Consider the following 12,695-nt stretch of genomic DNA (forward strand, 5'->3'; position numbering starts at 1 on the left):
AGGAGGAGGAGGAGGAGGAAAAATGAAGAGGTGGAGAGAAAGAGAAGCATCAGGTGCTGGAAGCCCTTTCTGCGGCGTTCTCTCTGCCGGGGAAGGCGGGATTAACGTAATCCCCTCCCCTCCATGGTCACCGCGACACCAGCAGGTAATTAGGACTAATCCCCTATGGGTGCTCGCCGCCGTCGCTGCAGACAGCGAGTCGCTCACACAGACACGGACGGCAAGAGGGCGGGTCTGTGGCCCACATCCAGGCCTCACCTTCACCAACACCCCCACAGCACAGACACGCAGGCCCCTCCCCCTCCAGGCCGAGGGCAGTTACGTGAGGAATGTGAAAAAACGGCATTGCGTGTCATCCCCGGTTTATCGGCTGGATCTGAGTGTCACAGGCCGGTCACAGGGACCATGGACCTGACTCTGCCAGCAGAGAGCATACGTCTGTATGTGGATTTGTAATTATTATAGTGTGGGGACCCATTTTATCGGTCCCCACAAGGATAACCTCAGTTATCTGTGACTGCAATCAAAAAAATTACTTATGGTTAAGGTCAGGGCTGGGTAGTGGTTAAGGGTGTCGTTGTTAGGATTAAGGGTTTTGCCATAGAAATGAATGAAGTCCCCACAAAGATAGGAATACATGGACTGTGTGCGTGTGGCCACCCAGGGGATATTAAAACCAGTGAAGTTTTTTCATTTCTTTGTATCAATTCTCACTGTCAAACTCGGACAGACACCCACGCCGAAACCCTGTGACAGGTGGATTTATCTAATTAATTCCTAAATGTGCCACTAGGTGGCATGGCGTTTAAGGAGCAGGACTCATGAGTGCGGGTTGAAACTCTATAAATACCAATGTAACCTACAGACTTACAAAGACGCCGCCGGGCACCTGGGTCCCTCAGTGGGTGCGTGTGCCGTCTGCACCTTCCCTCTACGGTTTATGGGTTTCTGTCAGCTAGTCTGCGTTCTGTAGAGGGTGCTACAAGGAACTGGCATGCCTCCCGGCCAGGGTGTACCGCTGCCTGGGAAAGATTTCAGGGTCCCCAGGGACTGTAACCAGAATAAGCCAGGAATCCCTGGAAAATGGATGGATGACACATGGCTGGATGGAATATGGAGGGATGGATGGATGGAAATTGGATGGAAAGTGGATACATGGGTAGATGGAAAATTGATGGGTGACGGAGGGATGGATGGACGGAAAATGGATGGATGGAAATTGAATGGAAAAATGGATGGATGGGTAGATGGAAAATTGATGGGTGACGGAGGGATGGATGGATGGAAGGAAAATGGATGGATGCATGGGTAGATAGAAAATTGATGGGTGACGGATGGATGGACGGATTGATGGATGGAAGGAAAATGGATGGATGGATGCATGGGTAGATGGAAATTGATGGGTGACAGATGGATGGATGGACAGATGAACTACTCAGCTCACATTGTTTAAGCAAACCAAGCAGCAGACTTCAGCCTGGCAGGGTTAGGGTTAGGGTTAGGGTTAGGACCCAAAGCCCACAGTGAGGGCCGCCTGATATCTGCTCAGCGGGCTGAGGGTCACGTCGGTTTGGCCACGTTCTCAGGTGGCAAAGCTGACGGGCGCAGATTAGCAGCTCCCTTCGGCTAGAAAGGCAGCAAAACAGAGTCAAACATCAAGCGAAACATTTCACAGGACTGAGGTCCTGTCGGCCTTATCTCTCCCCCACAGTCCTGGAGCGGTGCAGGGCCAGACCAACCGGATCACGGCGTATAATCTCCCATCGGCAGGGAGTGCCGCTCTACTGCAGAAGCCTCCGATAACAAACCAAGGAAGCCGAATATAAATAAATAAAATCCTGAGCAACGGCTAAATTCACGCTGCACAAAAGACTTCGGCCGAGTCTTTTGCCCCCAGACGGGGCAGACGCTCCGGCAGAGAGCCGACAGGGCCGTATCCCAGAAGGATGACTGGCTGTTCGGACCTGGAGACACCCGATTCATAAGCCAATAAGAATCAGACCGGCTAACAGCTTACACAAGGAATTCACATATTCTGAGATACGGAAGAGAACATTCTGGCATTCTGGATAATAAGCATCATTTGATAGCAGAAGAACATGCATTAGTAAGTAAGGGATTCCATTTCCGTTCTATATATGGAAAACTGTTATTGGCCAGGAAAAAAGATCCATAAAAATGTCCTTATTTTATGGTTATATCCTGTCTGAAATCCTTCCTAAGACCTTGAGATCCTTTCTTCCATCCATCCATCCATCCATCGTCTGCCCTCTTATCCAGGTCAGGGACGTGGGGTGGGGGGGGGCGGTGGACATGGCAGGGGTAAACCCCAGACAGGAAGCTGAACACATCACTCTCCCAGTTTCATTAAAGTCTCATTTCAGTTTCATCTCACTAGTCACTAGTCCTGAGGAGCAAATTACAGGCAGACCACCACAAAGCTGTGATGCGATCCATCCACACTGGATACCTTCTTTCCTGTGGCGAATCCGATCCCGACTGTAACAGAGTGGAATCTAAACGATGTTTTTTTTTTATGGGAGAAGCCATCAAACTCACATTATTAGTCTTCTGCTTTTATTGGATTTTGCGGCGCCGCGCCACCCTTCTGCCGCGCACTGCGGCTGTCACGCAGCCTCTTGCCACCAGGGGGCAGCCAGAAACCTGGAATCTCAAGGAGAGGCACGAGTCGGCTGCAGCAAACGGATCGCGGTGCTGCCTCTTCAGATGGGCGTTTGTGGGGTTACGTAAGCCGGTGCTTACCAGTACGACGCCATTATCGGCCACGTTAAGGCAGGACTCAGTTCCGCCCGGTGCAATCCACCAGAAGGAGCTGCAGTCTGTCTTGTAGCGATGGACCCGATTTATGTAAGACAGACAAACATCTATTGAGTAAAAGAATTCTAAAACGAGCTCCAGAATTCCGGAACCTTCTAGAGGAAGGACTCGTGCTGTCAGCGCCCAGCCAGACTGCAAACACCAACATGGGAGAAATTTTATACACACTGGAAGAGAATTGAACCAGTCAGGTGAGAACTTCCGGGGACCCACAGGGGAATCGCGTCACGTTCCACTCCGGAGCGAAGCCTCCAACTGGCCTGTTCCCAGCAAGCCACCAGTAAAACGAGGTAATAAGCAAGGGGAATACGCACCAGTGTTTCTCAAATGGTTTTGCTAAAGTGTTAACTGTCTGGCAGGGAGATGGGAGGCAGCAGAGACTGGCTGAGGATCCCCGAGGACCAGTTTGAGGAACGGTAGGGTACACGACAGTGGCTGATGCAGCCTGTTCTGTTTATCAAGGGAAGCTATCCCATAATCCACTGCTGTGAAAGCTGGGGGGAAAAAAAATAAAAAAACAAGTCTCTGGTTACCTCTCCCCCAAAATCAGCGAAACCGCTTCCCTCGCTGTACTGCAGAGTCGCAGAGAGACAGAACCACGGGCCTCGGAGATTAGATGGGTGCCGATTACACGGATCTCAGGCAGGCCCCTCGCGTCGTTAGCTAATTATTTCCAGGATCTACCGGCACGATCATACATCCTCTGCCAGGAGCAGAGTGACGCATCAAAGCTGGACTCTCACGGATGGGGAAATCGTGGAGGAGAAGATCTGAACGTAGCATTACTGAGGAGGCTCGTAAAGAGCTAGACGGCGATGGGATGGATAAGGTTCTGTTTGGGCTAGGGAAAAAAAAAACATCAAAAGTAGGCCCCTCCCCAAAGGTAAAAGGATCGAAGTAGGCATCGAAGCAGCACTCAGGCCGCCTCTTTCCAACACACCCCCTAGAGGTCACTGCTCTCTGTTTTTATTCAGTCACCAAGGAGATAAGCCCCCCTTACCTCTGGATGCTGGTTGGCTAGGTGCTGGCAGACGCTCGCTACCCATTGGCCACTGACAGCCGTAGGGAAACCCGGATCCGCCGACCATGTGGTGCAACAGGAGGGAGACCGAAACCTGGGATGGTGGGAGGGAGGCAAACCTCCGCACACACTGGCCGAGGTGGTGCTTCTTAAAGGGGGGGGGTGGGGCAGTGTGCTTCCAGATGGACCCTCTATCTCAGCTAACCTACAGCCCACGGGCACTAGCATGACCAAAATAGCAGGCAGCGTCCTCAGCCTCCCTAAACCCTCCCCCCACTGACTCCGCCTCCCTCCTGGCCGGCCAGCCAATCCCACGACTCCCTATCCTGAAAATGGGGCGGGTCTCATGGGGCAGCCAATGGGAGGGGAAGCTGAGCAGCAGGCAGGGCGACAGATGCCACGCCCCCTCCGCCGAAATCCCAGTCAGACACCGAGGACTGGGGGTCCTGCCTGACACCTCGCCGGGGGAGCTGAACATACTGCTCCTGAAAACGGCGGGAAGAGGAAAGCCGGCAGCATGCCCCCGCCTCCCCGCTCATCACCACCAGGGTGCGCCGGCCCCCGCGGCGATCCGACGGGCGAAATGGCCAACTTTGGTTACGCATCCAAACTCACCGTGACACTGAGGGGAGCGCGACAGAAATGGCACTCCCCGGTCCTAAAGCCCGCTGAATATAAGCCCGAGAGCTCACTTCCAGGAGGGTGCTGGAATTCAGCCTTCCGCAGGGGGGAGATGCATGAGGGGTGGGGGTCCGAGGTGGCCGCACAGCAGCAAACGGCGTGCAGAAGGAGGGAGATGCAGCGGCAGTGTGAGAAGTCCACCGTAATGACGCCCGTTGTAGTAAGACCAAACGTGGGCGTGGATCTCTTTAAAATTCAGCTGCAACCCAGAGTCTGCGCATCACTGTGCTTGTACGGCGCTGAAAACGATAGGCTTACCAACGTCAGTGGGAGGCTGGGGTGGGGGGAGGCCAGAGAAAAAGCCCCCCAGATGATCCTCCATCTCCACAACTGCAGTTGGCAGGGGAGGTGAATGTGTGCAAGTGTGTGTGTTTATGTATGTGTGTGTGCCCATCTGACACCCACGAGCGCAATCCGAGGGCTCCAGCCTGGCGCCTGGCAACGCCAACAGCGGGCGTGTGTGTAGCAGGGAGCAGAGGAATCACGAACGCGGAGAACATTAAACCGGCCCGGAGCCAGCATGCACCGAGTGGGTCTCCACACGTCACACGCACCGGCCCGTGGGCGGAGGCGGAGCTCGGCATGCTGGGAAGGCGGAGGAATGCTGGGAACGCTGCCATAACGAGGGAGGCTCCCGAGATCTGCGTGGGTCGGCTGCTCCTCGCTCCCAACGGCCCACCTGCGGCAAGGAAACCCACACCCCCCCCCCCCCCAAAAAAAAACAGGGAGAGGCACCAGCAAAGGAATAGGTGTGCAGAGTACGGGACATAAAAACAGCAATCGTGCAGGAAAAGCCCTTTACAGATCAGGCTCTGCTGTGATGCAGCGCGGTTCCGAAACGTGCCGGGTGTTAGATTATCATCACGGTATTCTGTGCCCCCCACCCTGCCCTGGAAAGGACATCGTGTCATTTCTGTCCGAGTGAACTCCCCGCAGGCTGATAGGAAGCCATTCCATGCAATCGTTTTAGCGATTTGACGTTTTTTTTTTTGTTTTTTTTTTGTGAGGTAAGCGTTTTTATTTCATAAGCCAGCAAAATCAGATCTTGGGGGGTAGCTGGGGGGGGGGCCGAACAATCCCAAACTGATGGTGTGACTGCGGAAGAAAGATCTGGAAGATGAGCGGGGCACGGCACAGGGCACCCCGGTCTGACGCAGATCGGCGAGCGTGTGTCCCCCTCCCCCCCCCCGCCTCGTCAGGCCATGTTTAGCAGCCCGTGGTCACAGTAGCTTTGCAGGGTCCCCTGAGATGGCAGCCTGTCCTCGCCACTCGAACGCTCGCTAGCACGCCCACCGGCTAATTCACTCCACCCCTCCCTCCCAAGTCGTCCCCGCTGCCTGAGAAGGACGGCCAAATATAGCGGCGGATCTGGGTGGAGGCATTCCGTATAATTTGCGCCTTTTGTCTCTGTTCCCTCCATCGCCCACGTGCGGCGGCAGGACAATAGACGGCGAGATTCATTATGCGGCTGACAGCGCCATTCATGTGCCGCGTGCGGGGTGGGGTGGGGGGGGGGCTCTCCTTAGAGGCCTCAGAAAACCCGCCGTCGCATGTGATCAGTGCACGAGATAGTGATGGGCGGGCGGAGTGAAAACAGCATGTCTGCCTGCGTATGTAGTGGATTAAAGGGCAGGAATCCGTGCCGCTAATGACGAGTGTGGGATCCAGCGGCGAAGGCACCGTGAAGCAGGAGCTCTCCTTCACCTGCACTAATGGCCGTCGCCGTAGCGACATTAGAGCAAACGAGTCGGGGATTCAAAACGATTGACTCTGGAAGAGCGCTCCGGACCGGCGTGTGTGTAAACGGATAACGCAGCATCTGCTAGGATTGAGGCAGTCGGTGGGGAGCGGAAGGTTCTGGAAAAGGCCTGCCCTGTTATCCTGACCCTGCGGCTCTGGACTGTCGGGCTAAACAAACAATATGGGGGAAGGGGGAGGGGGAGGGGGGGGGGGGAGAAAGGAGGGAGGGAGAGAAGAGGAGAAGAGGAACAGGAGAGAAAGGGAGAGGAACAGAGAGGAGAGACAGGAAGAGAGGAGGACAGACGGGTGACAGCAGGGGGGGGGGGGGGAATAAGCTCAGGACTTTGCCCCCCCAGTACCCCACATGAAAAAGCGAGGGTTCTGTGAATACGGCTGCCAACTGCTGACTCATACCAGGGAGCGGCATCAAAGGGCACCGTCCGCATGACACGAGAGCAGAATCATCCAGGCCCGGCAGGACGTCCCGAAACCAGTGACACGGCGCCTGAGCCGTCCCGGTTCCCAGAGTGACCCACTTAGGGCACAGATGAGTCAAACCGAACATATCTACCCGGCCGGCAAAAACCCGTCACCGTGGGGGGGCGGGATGGAGGCAGCCCCCACGGAAAGGCGGCCCCCCGTCACGGTTCACGCATCCGCCACGTCCGAGTTGGGGACGTCCCGCTTTGTACCTGCCACATTCGACAGAAGAAAACGGATCCTTCCTAGCTCGCCTTTCAGCGGCCGAGCATCACATTGCCCCGCCTGCCGTCTCCTTACATGGCTCCTTTGTCTGGCGGGGGGGGCAGACCATGTCCAATTATAACCCCCCCCCCCCCCCCCTTCAGAGGAGCTGACCTTTCCAGAAACGCCGTCCATCATAGCTGAACGCCACAGCTGGGAGGTTCTGGGGCTCATGCTCAAGTCTGATGAGGAACATCAGCCTTAAGAAGGCCGGACAGCAGGTGGCGCTGTGGTTAAGGACACATGCATGTGCACGTCTGTCCCCAACACCTGGGGCAGCTCTGGGAATGGGAGGACCCCTCCACCCCCCCCATACGACCACAGGAGAGAGAAAATTATCCGTCAGCCGGAAAACCAGCCGCAGGGAAATCAGTGCCCACCCCCAGCTTTTCCTTCCCCGGCCACCGGAGCAGATCCCCCCCCCCCCGGGTACCTGATCGAATTAGCAGTGAATTTTCCACCCTGTTTCCCCCGCACTGTCGGGTTGGCCCTGCTTGGGAGTGGAGACTTCCCAGAATCAATCTGTATCAATTGAAGTCTGGTTTGGCGGGGGGGGGGGCTTTGTGGGGGGGACAGGCAACGTTAGGGACAGTGTGGGCCCTGATTCACTCGCCCACCATACCTGTTCACCAGCTACTCTGCAGTAACACTGTGTAGCTCTGTGTTCACTATGTGAAGCTTTTTTTTTTATTATTATTTGATTTGATTCTATCTCATAATACACCAAAACCAATCCACATCCATATACTGTCAAGCAGCAGAGGCTGGAGATTAAGGTCCATCGAACATGTAATGGCCGGTGAAGAGAGCGGCAGCCAACTCCAACCTAAGGACGGGGGGGGGGGCAAGCCTGTAACACACCCACAGCCTCAGAGGGAGCGAGCCCAGAGTAAGCCCAGAGTAAGCCTGGCTTGCACCAGCAGGCGGAGAAACCGTGAAGCTTTATTGGATCAGCCTGTCCCTGAGCAGGAATGTGGTACAAACCTAAACTGTGGCCTGCTGTAGAGTCCGGCGGCTGCCGGGCCGGTTAAACCCCAGACACAACCCAAAACAGCACCTCAGCCGCACCGACATGCCTTCAAGGGCACCTTTAATTAATTCAACCCAGGGATACTTTTTGGTTGGACAGCATTTAATTTGCCAGTAAGCCTTGCGTTATTGAAACCTTTAATCACATCAGCAGGAAAATACTGCCCTTTTACACATTAGTGAGATTAAGGCAGATAAAGCTGTGCTTCCACAATGAAAAGCTTGAAAACAGAGGATTAGACGTGTAAAGCAGGTCCAGGCCGACGCCCTGGTTCTATAAACCGCTGTGTCAGAAGAGTGAGTCAGCTCCCTAAACCTCACAGGACTTCCCAAAGCTTATTACTGCTTAGTCGACATTTTTTTTTTATTCAGGATATTTATGCATTTATGTATCTGCATATCTGCTTCACTTTAGGGTACAAGTTAGACTTCTGCAGTGATTTAAACAAGCCTTAAGAAGAGGGGAGAAAGGAAAAACAAGGTACCGGCTTTCCTGTGCGGCCAAGCATGAAAAAGGTCCATGTCATTATTGCCCCCCCCCTCCCCCCCCGAACACATCCAACCCCCCTAGAGACCTCCCTCAGGTGAACACCGATCGTCTGACAGGCGGGTGACACCTGGGCCCCTGGTCCTATATATTGCTTTTCCACTGGACTGCCTTCGCTGCCCCCTGCAGGTCAGAAACGAAAGTGGCGTCATCTGGGGCGACGGTAACGCCTTCTAAACCTCATCCCCTGACTGTCAACGTCGCGTGACGACGGTCGCGCAGCGACAGGGAAAAGAATCGGTAAGTAAACAATCACCAAACAGTGTTAAGAGTTTAAAAATATTAAATGAAATAAATACCCCCCATCTCTGTTGCCCAGAAATAATCCTTCCCCAGCCTGCACACTGGTTTCCCCACCTCAATGGCACTTGCAAATTTGCCCTCCAGTCTCCTAATAAAGTGCTTTACCGTGCCTCTTAGAGAGATGGGGGGGGGCAAAAAGATTTTCTTCTTTAAAAGCTCTTTGATCACCCCCCCCCCATTCTTTAAGTAACAATTACAAGGAATTATTACAATAAAGGAAAATACTTTTCAGTGTGGGGGGGTACAGGATTCAGGTACAGGTGAGTCGCTAGACAGTTGGGTCTCCATAACAGCATATCATATCGGGCCCCCAATATGTTCCGATTTTTTTTGGGGGGGCCCCTGTCACTCAGGCCCATGCCTGCGGGGGATGGGGGGAGGAGGGGGGAGTATGGGTCTGCATCATTCATGAAGGTCAGTGTCTCACTCCTACAGGACCAGGTGCGGGTGACCTTTAGACCTCCGGGAAGCTCTCAGGAATGCACAAGGAGGCAATAAAAGAGGGAGAAAAAACAGCACAGAGCAGAAGTGTCACTCTGACTTTAACAAGAACGCATTTATATTCTGACTGAATTGGACTGGAAACAGCCGTGCTGGTGCAGGCAAGGTGAGGATTATAAATACGAAATCATCCCCTAAAACAGCACACCAAGGCTTTTTCTGCTCCCTTAGTCCACAGGAGGAGGAAAACCCCTGGACCCAACGCAGGAGCACTCCTGGAGCACTCCTCCAAACCCATCCGTATGGGAACTTCGGTTCCAAAGCAATAACCAGAGCAACTCCAAGCGATCGACTACAGAGGTCTCACACCTCACGAGCTGGGATGTTCGAGAGCACTAGGACCATGGTGACCAGAGAGAGTTGAGGCCAACGTCCCCCTGTCACTACTCCAGTTCCCAGGGAACTTCATATTCGGCCAAACTTCCCACATACCTTCGGCTTCGTCCAGTCCAAACTGGGATCATCTGCAGAACATGCAGAGCATTGAGCGATGAGCAAACTGCAAAGCAAGTCCACCTCCCACCACCAAAAAACAACAATAATACACCGAAGACCTTCTGCTTAATCTGCCCTCACCTTGCTGGCTCCTTAAGCTTAAATTCAAACTAGATTACCTAGAAAGCAGTCTAAGAAAGACAATTCCGCCACTCTAATTGCCAAGAACAAGAACTTAATTAGTTCTATTGATAGAGAGGTCAGGTCGTATTTATAGAGTTACTTTGAGTGGTAATAATAAAGGATTATTTCCGTTTGCATGGACGGCATCTCCTTGGCAGAGGCGCCGAAAAGAAAAGGCGCGATTATTCCAAGAGGCGCACGCGGCGGATTCTGGATGGCCGACCTGTGTGCGCATCGCGGAATCATCGGCCTTTTCTACTAACTTATTTAGTAACGTCTGGCTCAGTTAGAGACTGTAAACTTAGAGGCAAGCCGGTTTTGATCACAGGACACTGCTGCTAAAAGACGCAGGAGAAGAATATAATTGCAGATACTGTAGCAGAAATGTGGTGTGTAAATATATATATAAAAAAAAAACCTCTGGGATGGATGCCACTTGTCCTGAGAGGCTTTGATTTGCTGACACAGCGCCGTTTCGTCTTATAGCTGTTTTTTGCTCGCAGAGGGCACGGACGCCTAGCCTGTTTATACGATGAGTTTTTTCCACAAATATGTGCGCAATATGACAGCCGAGAGGCTCTCCCGTGGAATGGCCGTCTGAGGAAGGGGGTCGGAACGCAGACAGACAGCGGAAAACGCAGCGGGCCAGCAGGGACGCGCAGCCGAGACAGTGACGGACATCACTGAACGCACCACCCCGCTATTCAGAAGCATGGGGTCGCTCACACCGGCCCCGTCATCCAACACCCCCCCCCCCTGCTCAGGGTGACAAGAAGCCCGCAGGGGAGACCCTACCAGACGGAGCACCTGTCAGTGGGCACCCTCATCTGCAATCACAGCCAGAGGGGTGGGCGAGTAATCACGTCCCAAAAGGAATACCTCTCAGGGTTGATGGAAAGAAATTCACGCTGGCCAACTGAACCTCTTCCCAGAGTGAGTGTGACCATTTTCAATGCAGCACAGTTTTGCAGAAAGCTCTAAAACCTGGTTCTAGGTGGTTTAGTAAGAAAAAAGCCTTTAAAAAAAAGGTAGCAAAGAGAAAAAAAAACCTTCCACAAAGGTAAAACCTATACAAACGGGGTGCTTTTCAATCTCAATCCCAGGGTCACGTCACTCCCCCTGCATCCCACTACAAAAACACGCAAGGGTTGGTAGACCAGCTGACCAGCGAAACCGAATGGAAAATGGTGGGCACTCCTTTGAGCCCACGAGAACGAAATTGATTTAGAACCGCCAGAGGCTTCCCAGCATGCCTTGCTGCCTCAGAGGCCTGAAAAGTCAGAAACTGGGAGCTATGCTGTAATAAAAGGTGCCAAGACGGCGGCATTCGTGTCACGGGCTCCGTAACCGTGGTGATGCTTTCAGCAGGCTTCAAGTTTTAGGGGTGCTGCGGGGGGGGGGGGGGGGGGCTCCAGGTGCACTGCCCCCTCCCCACCCCGATCCCTGGGATGCGGCGTGTCTCAGGTGACTAGGCAGAACTGAACCCCCAGAAGTCGTGGGATCTACTATTTGCGTGAGTAATTAAGCATTTGTTCACCATCGAGCGGAAATCGCATTCCATAGTGCATGTGGGCAGAACGCGGTGCCACTACTGAGTCCCAGCCTCTGAGAAGCAGCTCCCTGCATACTGGTCCTTACTGGTGAGGGGCGACTCCATCTTATGCCAGAAATGTTACAACCTGCACACTGGGGGAAAGGAAAACAGTATCACTGGCAACCTGCCTCTGGCTGCCAAACAGAGAATACTTTGGGCTGGGGGGGGTTCAAAGGAGAAATTAGAACAAAGTGTAAAAGGGGTGGGGGGGCTTCATTAATCCCACGTGTTGAGCTTCAGCTGTGAGATGAATGAGGATAATCAACTTTCCATTCTTCTCGGTAATTGTCCTTAATGGGTCCGCAAGCGAGAGATGGAGACAGTTTGGGGTGGGGGTGGATCTTGCATTCTGGGTGGAACGCTAAGGGATCGAGGCCATGACACGAGGAGGAGGAGGAGGAACACTGGATGAAGACTGGGGGGGAGGGGGGGGTTCTCTTCATAAATGAAGTACTTGAGGTGTGGCTACATAAAAAAAACGCCGGTTAACGGAATGCGGCAGGATAAGCTCCTTTAGCACAAGATTTCAGTACCGTCGCCATGACGATGACAGCGGCATCAGCTGCAACGCTTTGCTGCAACACTGCAGACAGGCTTCATAATGCACCAGGACCGATTAACCACAAACAAACAATTAGGCACGATGGCTACCAGAGAGTGTTTGCATTTTGACTTGGAAAGCAATGTACCTAACTGGTGAAAGAACGGATCTTGTGCGAGAAGTTCAAATCCAGGATGAGATCAGATAGTACATTTGTATCCTTCAGCAAAGCTTTTAACCTAAATACATCAGTATCAGCTGTTAAAAAAATATATAAAAATAAAAATGGGTCAATGGAAAAAAAATTGAGCTCAGCAAAGAGAATTCAGCCCATGCAGCTGAGGATTTTTCAGGAACTATGAAGGTTCTAGAAGCATAAAGGCATTCCGGTTGAGTTGCCCAGTGCCGCGGCCTGCCGAGGGGGATATGCTGACCGGCAGCGTTTGCCGAGAGTCCTGAGTGCTACACCTTCACCTCAGATCCCAAGAAGTTTCACTGCCTGCTGTCTTAAACCAAAACAGTCAAATCAACAATAAAA

The 12,695-nt window shown here is 53.0% G+C and overlaps 1 protein-coding gene and 1 long non-coding RNA gene across 2 annotated transcripts in view; one reads left to right on the top strand and one right to left on the bottom strand.

The window, feature by feature from the left end:
- Nucleotides 1-12,695, bottom strand: part of agap3 (ArfGAP with GTPase domain, ankyrin repeat and PH domain 3) — a 164,539-nt gene that overhangs the window by 90,511 nt on the left and 61,333 nt on the right. The gene's annotated exons all lie outside the window — the stretch shown is intronic.
- LOC140589048 (uncharacterized) lies at nucleotides 8,225-10,365 on the top strand. The gene is made up of 3 exons (XR_011990236.1): nucleotides 8,225-8,534; nucleotides 8,730-8,840; nucleotides 9,339-10,365. It is a non-coding gene; the product is annotated as an uncharacterized lncRNA (long non-coding RNA).

The sequence above is a fragment of the Paramormyrops kingsleyae genome, chromosome 4 (genome assembly GCF_048594095.1).
Source record: "Paramormyrops kingsleyae isolate MSU_618 chromosome 4, PKINGS_0.4, whole genome shotgun sequence".
Taxonomy (NCBI): Eukaryota; Metazoa; Chordata; class Actinopteri; order Osteoglossiformes; family Mormyridae; genus Paramormyrops; species Paramormyrops kingsleyae.